Genomic DNA, 9,003 nt, shown 5'->3' with positions numbered 1-9,003 from the left:
TCAAAAAACTAAAAATAGAGCTGCCATATGATTCAGCAATCCCACTCCTGGGCATATATCCAGACAAAACTATAATTCAAAAAGACACATGCACCCCTATGTTCATAGCAACACTATTCACAATAGCCAAGACATGGAAACAACCTAAGTGTCCACTGACAGAGGAATGGATAAAGATGTGTTACATATATAGAATGGAATACTACTCAGCCATAAAAAAAATGAAACAATGCCATTTGCAGCATTATGGATGGACCTAGAGATCATCATACTAAGTGAAGTAAGTCAGAAAGAGAAAGACAAATACCATATGATATCACTTACATGCGGAATCTATAATATGACACAAATGAACTTATCTACGAAAGAGACTCATAGACACAGGGAACAGACTTGCGGTTGCCAAGGGGCAGGGGGGATGGGGTGGGAGGGATTGGGAGTTTGGGATTAGCAGATGCAAACTATTATATATAGGATGGATAAATAACAATGATAAACCATAATGGAAAAGATTATGAAAAAGAATATATATATATGAAAAACTGAGTCACTTTGCTGTACAGCAGAAATTAACACAACATTGTAAATCAACTGTACTTCAATAAAATAAATTATTTAAAAAAATAAAATTTTTAGATTATCAGTTGGTAAAGTGAATTAGCAGAACGAGAGATCCCACTGTGATACAGGACAATTAAGAAGGCGCAAGGAGAAGATGGGCGATTGGTAATTCAATCACTGCTAACACAGCAGAACGACTTCACTAAAATAAGAGGAGTCAACCAAACGGAGACAGTCACAGACATTAAGGCACCTCCCTAACCCTGATCCAGTCTGTCATGTTGCTACTGATTAATGGGCAGGCATTGCAAACCCCACTGGAATACTGTTCATCAACGCATTCATTGATATAGACAGTTAAACTGTCAGTCAACCAATGCTTACTGAGCAAGCCTACATCCAGGCACCACGGTCTACCCTAGGAGTACAGAGATGGAACTGCAGAGGACCCTTTGGAAGCTCCCAGCCTAGAAGCCAGAAATGCAAGTCAGTAATTACAATTCCTTGTGACAAGCGCCATGATAGTGGTGGGGACAAGAATCAGCAGTGAGAACATCCCAGAAGACTTCATTGCACAAGTGACATTTGACTTGGGACGTGAAGGTTGAAGGGGTGGCCAAGGAGGAGAGGAACACCATAAGCAGAGGGGACAACGTGTGAAAAGGTAAAAGTCAGAGTCTTGCAAAATTGGCCACGACTTAGTGGTCAAAAGAAGAGATTCTTAAAACTTTTTCTTTTTTAGTGGTAAGGGTACTTTCTGCTTTGGGTTTCAGGGAAAAATCAGTCTCTTTTTGAGTGCTCTGAAACTTTTTATATCTCGCAGCCCAGGAGCATTGCAATGTAATAGCTCCACAGCCAATCATATACAGTATTGCATATTGATTGTACCTACCATGTACAAGGCACAGAGCAAGGGGATACAAAGACGCATGACAGAACCACTGTCTTCAGTCAAGTGGCAATTTAAATAAGCCATCCACAGCCATGAGGCAGATTAGAAAGAAATCGCCCTTCTCTATCAGAAGTAAAACTATCACCAAGTTTTACAGTGGACTGGTTAATTTGTTAATTAAAAATGTATAGCATTGGGCTTCCCTGGTGGCGCAGTGGTTGAGAGTCCGCCTGCCGATGCAGGGGACACGGGTTCGTGCCCCAGTCCGGGAAGATCCCACATGCCGCGGAGCGGCTGGGCCCGTGAGCCGTGGCCGCGGAGCCTGCGCGTCCGGAGCCTGTGCTCCGCAACGGGAGAGGCCACGACAGGGAGAAGCCCGCGTACGGCAAAAAAAAAAAAAAAAAATGTTCAGCATCATGAGTTAGTAAGAAAAACTGACAGATATTAACATTTTTGCCCCCAAAAGAAAAGCACTATGTTCTTACAGCGGATAAGGGAACAAGATGTCAATTTTGAAGCTCCAACCCTCTGCTTGCTGTCGTGCATTGCCAGAGGAGACCCCGCCTACTTAGACGCGCAGGGCTGCAGAGAGCACCTAGGGAAGGTTGGTGCAGGGTGATGGGGCCCTGGAGTCCACAGACTACCTTTTCCTCCAGGTTCGCATAGCAGAAGCAGACACTCAAGCCCTCAAAAGTCCAGGTAATCTTACCTGGACCGAAAGTCTGAAAATGAACTTATCAGTGGTGATCAGCACGGACTAATAACACAAGACCAAATGGTTGCGGGGTCTTACCAAGCTGCGGTATTGTTCTAAGCAGTTGACTGGCTTATTTATCCTCATTACCCTACGGGGTAAGCACTAATATCATCCTTGCACTCAACATGAGGAATAAATTGACATAGAGAAGGTAATTGACTTGCCCAGTAACCCCACCGTGTTCGTTTTCCATGCCTGCTGTAACAAATTACCATAAGCTTGGAGGCTTAAAACAACAGAAATCTATTCTCTCAAAGTTCTGAAAATCAGAAGTATGAAATCAAGGTGTTGGCAGGGCCGTACTCCCTCTGAAGGCTCTACCAAAGAATCCTGCTTTGCTTCTTCCAGTTCCTGGGGGCTCCAAAGTTTCCTTGACATATGGCTGCATCGTTCCAGAATCTGCTTTCCAGTATCCAGTATGGCCTTCTCCTCTGTCTGTGTCCTCCCCTCTTTTTCTAAGGAAACTGTCATTGAATTTAGGGACAGGATGTTCTCATCCCAAGATCCTTCACCGAATGATACTTGTAAAGATCCTTTTTTCCAAGTAAGGTCACACTCACAGGGTTGGAGTGTTAGGACACAGACATATCGTTTTGGTGGTCACCATTCAACCCGCTAAGGCTATTATCAAGTAATGGGGTTGAAGTTCAAGGTCTTTGCTCTCCAAACCAGCCCAATACAGGAAGTCCCCTACATACGAACAAGTTCCATTCGGAGTGCACATTCGTAAGTCCAATTTGTTCATAAATCCAACAAAGTTAGCCTAGGTACCCAACTAAAACAATCGGCTATATATAGTACTCTACTATAGGTTTACTATAGGTTTATAATACTTTTCACACAAATAATACATAAAAAAACAAAAAATAATCATGAGTTAGCTACCATCACTTTCTAAATAAAATATGATAAACGGGGGTGGGGGGAAAAGGCCATTAAAATCATGTAGCGAATGGAGAACTGAGTTTAAAAGGCTGGTTTTCTGTATACTTCAAAAATAATAATTTATAGCTTACCTGGTGGCGCAGTGGTTGAGAGTCTGCCTGCCGATGCAGGGGACACGGGTTTGTGCCCCGGTCCGCGAGGATCTTACATGCCGCGGAGCAGCTGGGCCCGTGAGCCACGGCCGCTGGGCCTGTGTGTCCGGAGCCTGTGCTTCGCAGCGGGAGAGACTGCAGCAGTGAGAGGCCCGCGTACTGCAAAAAAAAAAAAACACACACACACACACACACAAAAATAATAATAATTTATAAAAAAATATATAAATGCCCCCTCTTTTTCCTTGTATTAGACCTAGATTCTCCTTAGAATAATGACACTGTAGGAACATCTATTCCTAATATCATCTGAATATTCTGCAGAAGTTTTATTGTAAGTACAAATTGACCCTTAAACAGTTTGGGAATTCAGGACGCCTACACACACACACACACACACACACACACACACACACACACAAAACCTAAAAAAAACAAAAAACAAAAAATGAACATTTTTAATCTTACAGTACAGTACCTTGAAAAGTACAGTAGTACAGTACAACAGCTGGCACACAGGGGCTGGCATCGAGTGATGGAGCAAGAAGAATTACTGAGTGGAGGGGGGAGAGGAGGTGGGAGACGGTAGAGCTGAAGGATTGTGAGCAGTAGGAGACAAGGGCAAGCTGCAATTTCACTCACACCTGACGCTGATGGAATGCACGTTCGCATCTTTGCAAGTTCACAATTTGAAGGTTCATATGTAGGGGACTTACTGTATAGGGCTTCTCAAAGACCAAGGAGGGGGAGGGCAAGTGAGGGTGGAGGGTTGCAAATTAAGGGAACTTCCATACGTTCCAAATTAAGGGAACTTTCAGCTTAGGATGGTTGAAACCTTCACTTGACCCTGACTGCTGGGGAAGTATCCCAGTAATGACTGATATTTAATTTCTTGCCAGCCCAAGAGGATGGGGGCTTGTAACAAATTAAATTTGATTTATTTAAAGGTAAGATGACATATCTTTTACCCACTATCATGGAATAAAATTTATACGCACAACTACAGAGGACTAATGTAGAAGGCTAGCTCACTTTTTATTCTTTCCCAGGGAAACCTGGTGTTTAAAGATTAAAGTTCACACCATGTTTCACAGGTGCTCCAAGCAGCTAAATACTTTTGCCAGCCTTAGTAAAAGAGCTACTCTGGGGTGACGGGAAAACAGAGCCTTTCAAGTCGGGAAGAATTCTCAATTTTCTGAGGAACATGGAGGCTTAAATTAATCAACTGAAAGACCTCTAGTCTGGGAATTGAGGTCCCTAGTTATCCAGGAACTTTGCTACATGATCCGGGTTAAATTTCTTAGCCTTGGGACCTCAAAGTTTCTTCATCTGTAAGGTAAGATGATTAGAGTAAATAACTCTAAGAGTTTACAATTTGCTTAAAATTTTTACTCAGAAAAGTTTTTATGGCTTGCCAGTTTCACTAAGCAATAAGATCTTGGTGAAAAACTATTATCTTTAAATATTCATTTTTCATTGCATTATATCATATTCTACTTCATTTTTATGAATAAACTTCAAAAAGAAATTTTCTCTAGAAATGCTCCAAAAACTTGAAAGTGATTTTGGTTACATCAATTTTACTCTGCTACTAAATGAATTAAAAGAATTAAAATTATTTTAATATCTTTTGGGAAGCTTCAATCCTAATTTATCTCCTAAAATCACAGGAAAATTGGTAATGCTACAATTCATCCCAATAAATCATTTTCAGGGATAGGAACTCCCACTTCTGGGAAGTCTGACTACATCATTCATGATTCAGTTGTAACTTACTAAAGTATTTGCATAAGAAATGGCAGAGGATTTCTGAATTTCTATTGTAATGCATTCAAATGCCGTCATGTTTTGCCCAAGTCGCTTATAAATATCTTTTGAGGAGAGAAGATACCTTGAATGGATCAGTATTCATTAATATCAACTTCTCATATTTGAGACTATAAATCATGATTTCACTGAAGCCAGGTCACTAATTTCAGAAACGGTTCCTATTCCTTCTCAACACCACTGGAAAGAAGTACTTAGCTGAGTGGTCATGTTTCACCCATGAACACTACACCCACCATCACACTGTAGGCACTTACAAGATAGGGATTTAATAAAAGTGATCGCTAGGACAGAAAATACATAAACATTTAATCAGCAGGTAACATTTTGTGAATAAAAACTCCACCTCCTCATTTTCTCTGGATGCATTCAGAACTTCAAAACTCAGTCTGAGGGAAGTGAAAAAGAATGGGACAGCAAGAACAGGGAGGGCTTCCCTACAGGGAGGGCTTCCCTGGTGGCGCAGTGGTTGAGAGTCTGCCTGTCGTTGCAGGGGACACGGGTTCGTGCCCCGGTGCGGGAAGATCCCACATGCCGCGGAGTGGCTGGGCCCGTGAGCCAGGACCGCTGAGCCTGCGCGTCCGGAGCCTGTGCTCCGCAACGGGAGAGGCCACAGCAGTGAGAAGCCCGCGTACCGCAAAGAACAGGGAATATTTTTAATCCTAGGAACCACTTCTGAACAAGTGCCTTCATTACAAATGTGAGAGGCGTCACCAGCTCAGACTGCAAACACTCGGGGTCCCCAGCAATAAAGAAAATTAACAAGGAAAAATAACTTCTTATTTCCTAGTAACCAATTTTTTCTACTTATCTCACAGGTGACATTTATAATTTTACCACCATCTTTTTAAATCTTAATCTACTACTTTGTTCAGTGTCTACCTTGATTATCCTATGAACGTCCTTCAAATTAACCTCCTACAAACCCCTCACCACCCTTTAGGCTCCACTTCCCCCACAAGAGGAAAGAGGTGAAGTTTTCACTCCCGGTTCATTTCCTTACCAGTTTTGTTGTCTAGCTATACAATTCCTACTTACGTCTGCAAGGCAAAAAAAAAAAAAAGTTATCATAATCTACGGGTTGGATGCATGATAAAACCTCTGCAGACTGATTCTTCTTTCCTTTACAGAATATACATCCCCTGGGGTAAGATTCACCTTTTTATATCTAAAGCAACATCACAAGGATAGGAAGTTAGAAATCATGCCATAACTCATAGCTTTGTTCAGATATACTTTGAAACGTAATCCTCTGCCTTTGACAACTTACAATCTCCCTGTGGGAGACAGCATGCCTCCATCCAAAGTAGATGTGCAGGAGTGTGTCTGATACAGGAAATGAAGGTGAGGGAGGAAGCAGAGAGTGTTGGCACGGTTAGAGAATGCTTCATGCAGAACACAGGCTCACAGTGACTCAGGAAGAATAAGTGAGACTCAGATATGGTCTTGAGAGATCTCTCTCTCTCATGAGACTGGCCAGTAGTAGGATTTAGTAGGAACAATGTAGGCTGTCACCCAGACCTAAATTCTAAGATACCCTCTGCCACTCTCTGTGTGACTTTTGCCAAATCACCATATCATTTTGAGCATCAATTTCATCTGTTAAGTGTAAACTACTACAATGGAATACTATTCAGCCATAAAAAATAATGCCATTTGCTGCAACACGGATGCAACTAGAGATGATCATACTAAGTGAAGTAAGTCAGAAAGAGAAAGACAAATACCATATGATATCACTTATATGTGGAATCTAAAATATGACACAAATGAACCTATCTATAAATCAGAAACAGACTCACAGACACAGAGATCAGACTTGTGGTTGCCAAGGGGGAGTGGGGGAGGGAGAGGGATGGAGTGGGAATTTGGAGTCGGTAGATGCAAACTACTACATTTAGAATGGATAAATGATGAGGTCCTATGGTATAGCACAGGGAACTCTATCCAATCTCCTGGGATAAATCATTATGGAAAAGAATATTTTGAAAAGAATGTTTAAAACATAAATAAGTAAAATAAAATCCAGGTGATGCACTTAACTCCCAGTATTACTTGGTCTTTCTGTGACTTTTGACATTGTTATACCAAAAAGACGAATCTCCTGCTTGGAATATTCTTTACTGTTGGTTTTTGAGATACTGCTGATTTCTCAATTTCTTTCTGGTTCTTAGATGGTGTCTTCTCTTTCCCTTAAAGATCAGAGTTTTCCAAAATTCTTCTTGTAACTCCTTTTTTTTTTTAAATTCCCAGCGTAATCTCATCCTTACCCACGGATTTAAATAGCATCTCTAGTTATGGTCCCCAGATTCCTAGCCCTGATTTAGTCCTCTCTCCTCCATCCACGTTTATATATAATTCTTACTGGGCATTTCCACCTGCATGTTCCTCAAGCACTTTAACTCAACGTATTCAAAATAAACTCATCTTTTACTCCAAATCTTCTTCTCCTCATGTATTCCCTAGCTCCATAAATGGTGCCACGATTTACTCAATTGATTACTTGTTTTCAGAGGTCCCAAGGACCACCCTCAGCTTCAGTGATGCGAGAGAGAGACTCATAGAAGTTGGAAAAGCTGTTATGCTCACTGTTTATTGTAGTTTAAAGTAGTGAAAGAATATGGATGAAAATCCTCGAAGGTAAAAGACACACAGAGCAGAGACCAGGAGAGACCAGGCATGAGCTTCCAACTGGTCTTTACCAGGGAAGTCTTAACACACAGCACTTAATTCTCTTGGTGATGTTGTGTGACAATACACATAAGGTATTACCCACCAGGGAGGCTCCCGAGCATTTCTGTCCACGATTTTTGTAGGCTGGTCACATAGGCTGAGTGCCCACATAGCTGACCTTAGTTACTTAGCGTCTGTTCCCTCCAGAGCTCAAGCTGATGTACTACACACCCCAAGGCTCCCACCATAAATCAGGCTGTTACCATAAACTATCTAGCATGGCCCAAAGCTTCAGGTAAACAAAGATGTTCTTAACAGTCAAGATAGTCCGAGGGCTTAGAGGTTATCTCCCAGGGGATAGGCAAGGGCCAAACTTTTCTTTAGAACACGCAGAGTTTGAACAATTCAGATCTGGTGAATTCATCCTTTACTGCACACTACTCCAGCCCAACACTTACTGGGTCAATAATCCCTCCCTGCCCCTCGGCATCCGTATCCAACTGGCCTCTAAGTTCTGCTGATTCTGCCCATATTCACCCATAACTCCACACCTTTATCTTCATCCCCAGTGATTTCTACCCCAAGCCCAAACTAATTAGCTGTCAAAACATACTCATTTTTTGCGTAAAGGTCACCCAATTTCATCATTTTTTTTCTTTCTCTCCTCTTCTGCCTTAGCTTTGAACTTCATCACGTCTTATATTGCCCCTGCTCTGCATCCCCCCAATCATCTTCCATATTACTTTCGGAATGATTCCTATAAAATAGAAATTTGGCTGGGTCGTTCTGCTACTCAAAGCCTATAAAGTGAGTATTCGTAGCTCCATTTTGTCCACATTCCTTAGCACAGCCCTGGATGATATGACTGCCAATCACCTCTCCAGACCCACTGCCTACTGTGTTCTGGACTGACGACTACAATGCTTCTTTCTCTGCATACCTTTGCATATTCTGTTCTCTCGAATCTGAATTTGCTTTTCCTCCTACAGTCGCCTCAACATCCACTCAAATTATTCGCCAGGAGAAATTCCACTTTTCTAGGTGAATCAACTCAGGTGACAGTTGCTTTTTGAATGTCTTACCTGCCTTTAAAGTTGGGTCAGGTATCTTTTCTCTGGGCCTTGGAAGCATTCTGTTCATGCCTCAGTCATTCCACATCTCACCTTGTTTCACTCATCTATCTACTTCTCTATCTCCCTCACTGGACTGGGAGACCTTCAGCGGCATTGACTGATGTGTGTTTCTAATTGGCCTCC

The 9,003-nt window shown here is 41.9% G+C and overlaps 1 long non-coding RNA gene across 1 annotated transcript in view; it reads right to left on the bottom strand.

Annotated features, from left to right (window-relative positions):
- Positions 1 to 2,746: 2,746 nt before the first annotated feature.
- LOC307175766 overlaps positions 2,747 to 9,003 on the bottom strand; it is a 158,762-nt gene continuing 152,505 nt past the window's right edge. Inside the window, exon 3 of the long non-coding RNA XR_013824474.1 lies at positions 2,747 to 3,406. This is a non-coding gene — a long non-coding RNA (uncharacterized lncRNA). The remainder of the gene's footprint in view (positions 3,407 to 9,003) is intronic.

Source organism: Stenella coeruleoalba, assembly GCF_951394435.1.
Source record: "Stenella coeruleoalba genome assembly, chromosome: 17".
Taxonomy (NCBI): domain Eukaryota; kingdom Metazoa; phylum Chordata; class Mammalia; order Artiodactyla; family Delphinidae; genus Stenella; species Stenella coeruleoalba.
This window is presented reverse-complemented; position numbering and strand designations above follow the sequence as displayed.